Source organism: Echinops telfairi, unplaced genomic scaffold (genome assembly GCF_000313985.2).
Source record: "Echinops telfairi isolate 266 unplaced genomic scaffold, ASM31398v2 ScPeMD7_60;HRSCAF=208, whole genome shotgun sequence".
Taxonomy (NCBI): Eukaryota; Metazoa; Chordata; class Mammalia; order Afrosoricida; family Tenrecidae; genus Echinops; species Echinops telfairi.
The window spans coordinates 17,878,028-17,881,769 of NW_022103958.1; the positions used below are offsets into that span (position 1 = coordinate 17,878,028).

The window sequence follows — 3,742 nt, forward strand, 5'->3', positions numbered from 1 at the left end:
TTGCACAGTCCATATAACACAAATGAACATTCTTCTGGTTCCTCTGCTTTGAGGCAAGATCCATCGAATATCAGCAATGATATCCTTTGTTTCACATTCTTTTCTGAATTCGGTTTGAATTTCTGGCTGCTCTCGTCCATGTACAACTGGCGGCCATTTTTGAATTATCATTAGCGCGTGATCTGGAATGGAGCCCTGGAAGCTGAGTGGGTGCGCAGTGGGCTGTGATCTGCAAGGCTGGCAGTGGGACTCCGCCAGCGGGCTTCGGTGGAGAAAGATGCGGCTTTCCTCTCCCCTAAGCAGTGAGTCTTGGAAACTCCCAGGGGCAGTGCTACCCTGTCTTAGAGAGCGGCTATGAGTCAGGGGTCACTCCTTGGCAATGTGTTTGCTTGTTTTTTGTGGTGATATTATGATATTGTTTCACGGTTTCTGCATCTGCTGGCCACCTTTCTTTGGAAAGGGCACCTAGATGTATCTCTTCCAGTTAGTTGGCTAGGAAGCTCTCTTCCAGTTTTCTTTTCTCTCTCTCTCTGTGTGTGTGTGTGTGTGTGTGTGTGTGTGTGTGTGAGAGAGAGAGAGAGAGAGAGATTCCCCTAAAAGGGGTGCACTGCTCCTGGAAGTACTGCAATACCAGGTCGATGCATGGAGTGGACGCAGCAAGCTCCTATTCCAACTCCCTGCTCCAAAAATCCATTTAATATATTGTCCTCGGATAACGGATGTATCCAATATTAAACTGATAAGAACAGATACTACACTTGATCTTAACCAAAAGGCCGAGAAGCAATCTCTTCCATTTTCTTGACAGACTGGTGCGTGCTTCCAGTACTTCATCAGCATATTGAAACATTTCCATCGGTATTCCATTCATCCTTTGAGTCTTGTTTTTGGCTAATATCTTGCTTAGACCTCTTCCTTCCTTTTAAAAATATAGTTTATTGGCATACAGTTTATATATCGTACAATTCAATCATTCCATCAGATTAAGAAGAGTTGTGCAATTTTTCTTGACCATATGCGATCTCTTGAGATTGCTGAAGGTTGACTTGTTCTTTTTGGCACAGTGACTGTATTCCTTCCATCTTCTTCTTTTTATTAAATCATTTTATCGGGAGCTCTTACAGCCCTTCCATCTTCTTTTTTAGAAGTTTTTTAGCAAAGTTTTATTTGCTCATTTTTTGCATTTAAAGTATTCTTCAGCAACATCCTTGGCTTGAGATTCTTTGCCATGGTCCTTAACAACCACACAACTGCAACCCACCACTTTCCAGGGCTTCCGTCTTCTTTTGACGTTTCTTGTATTGCTGGATATTTTTTCCTATAGAGAATCTCAAACTTTTACCTTGAGGATTGGTTCTTTTCTTCAGGTCTTTCATTGAGAAACTGAGAAATGCTGAGCATATTTTTTTCATTTTGGCTTTCTAGTTTGGGATCTTTGCACAATTCATTATAACACTCTGCTTCGTCTTCAAGAGCTGCATTTTGGAATGTTCTGTTCCGCTCTTTCACGTCACATTTCTTCCATAGCTTTACATCCTGGTGGCATGGTGGTTACATGTCGGACTGCAGGGTCCTCAAGTGTGACTGTATGAAACCACCAGTCACTTTGCGGGAGGAAGAGGCTGTTTTCTACTCCCGTAAACAGTCATGGTCTCCGAAACCCCCAGGGGCCGTCCTACTTTGTCTGACAGGGTCCCTGTGAGTCCACATCGACTTGTTGACAGAACGCAACACCATTCACTCGACTATCAAGAGCAAGTTCCAAAATCTCTTCTGACACCCACTTCGATCTTTTACTTTCTTGTCTTTTTAATGGCTGTTTGCCTTCTTCACGGCATCATATCATCCTACAGTTAGTCAGGTCTTTGGTCAGTAGTGTTCCATGAGTCAAATCTGTTCTGGAGATATTCTCTAAATTCAGGTGAGATAGACTCAGGGTTGTAATTTGACTCTAATGGACTTAATTTTTTTTGGTCTTCAACTTCCACCTGAACTTCCATGTGAGCAATTGATGGTCTACTCCACAAACTGTGGCCTTGTATTGGCTCTTGAGATTGATCTTTTTCATGGTCTCTTCCCACACATGTACTCAATTTGATGCTTGTATATTCCATCTGGTGAGGTACACATGTATAATTGCTGTTCATGTAGTTGAAAACAGGTAGCTTAAGTGAAGAAATCATTGGTCTTGCAAAATTTTAGCATGTGATCTCCAGCTTAGTTTCTACCACCAAGGGCATATTTTCCAACTACCAATCCGTTTTCTTTGTTTTCAACTTTTGTTATTGTGGGTACTTTAGAGAAACAAATCCACAGAAACTCATGTAGTATAAGAGAGAGTTTTATATAAAGGTTAAGTGTGCATCAAGAAAATATCCCAACCCAGTGCTGCCCAAGCCCACAAGTCCAACATTAACCCATGGATCCAACACCAATCCACAAAGTCCTCCTCCATCTCACAAAACACACGCAATGCCAACTGTAGGAGGAAAGCTGAGTCAGTGAATGTGTAAGCATCTCAGTGCTGGCAGGGGTTTATACATGGCTGCTCCAGCACGCAGGGCTGCATCTGGGTAGGTCCATGTGGCTTCTCCTCAGGGATGTTTTGTAGGAAGTGAGCCTTGCCAGCTAAAGCAGGGCACTAGCTAAGGCAGCTGCACCCTGGTCCGACCATCAGAAAGCAAGAGACCTGATTACTCGAAAGGCAAGGCTCACCGAGCCATTTACCTCTCCCACCCTTCAATTAACCCCACATGTGTTTATCGGCCAGCTTGGCACAATAAATTAACTACCTCAGCCATTAAGGGCATATTTTCCAACTACCAATCCATTTCCTTTGTTTTCAACTTTTGCATTCGAATTGCCAGTAATTACCAATTCATACTGATATTACAAGTTGGATGGATTTAAGATTGGAGTTGATAGAATTCTTCAGTGTCTCAATCACAGGCTTTAGTAATTGGTGCATGAATTTGAATAATAGTTGTACTAACTGGTCTTCCTTGTAGGTATATAGATATTATCTTATCACATACAGCAATGGTGAGGAGTGTCAGTCCAAGGGCCATATAAGACCATCAGAACCATCAATACCAGCTAACATCACATGCCTCATCAAAGAGAAACAGTTTAATTATTTAAATGTTCTACCAGGATGACCTGTGAGCAATGCTATAAATATCCAATGACCCTTGGCAGAAAAAAAGTTTCTCTAACCCTGACATCCAGCATTGTATTTCAAGCATTGTATTTTGATGATGAGTGCTGTGTTAGTCTGGATAGACTAGAGAAAAACAAATTCATAGATATTGATATGTGTATAAGAAAGAGCTTTATATAATAGAGCAATTGTATATTGAGAAAACATCCCAGCCCAGTCCAGATCAAGTCCATAAGTCTGGTATTAGCCCATATGTCTGATACTAGTCCATAAATTCCTCTTTAGACTCACGACACAACACATGCAATGATGCTGAATGAAGGAAAATCACAAGCCAGTGGGTAGAAGGTTTTGTGGATCCAGTGGCAGTGGAAGCATCTCAACCCTGGCGTGGGTCTCCACATGTCTCCTCCAGCTCTTTGAGTTGCAATCGGTTCCTCCTTCCTCTCCCCACCTTCCCCTACCCTCCTTGTATCACTACTCCCATTTCTGTTGCTGAGGGGTTTATCTGACCTGCATTCCATGTGTCATGAGCTCTTGACTGTACCAGTGTACATGCTCCAGTCTAGCCAGAACTGAAAG

The 3,742-nt window shown here is 42.4% G+C and overlaps 1 non-coding gene across 1 annotated transcript; it reads right to left on the reverse strand.

The window, feature by feature from the left end:
• Positions 1 to 597: 597 nt before the first annotated feature.
• Positions 598 to 788, reverse strand: LOC115869914. The gene has a single exon (XR_004046435.1). It is a non-coding gene; the product is annotated as a U2 spliceosomal RNA (small nuclear RNA).
• Positions 789 to 3,742: the final 2,954 nt, after the last annotated feature.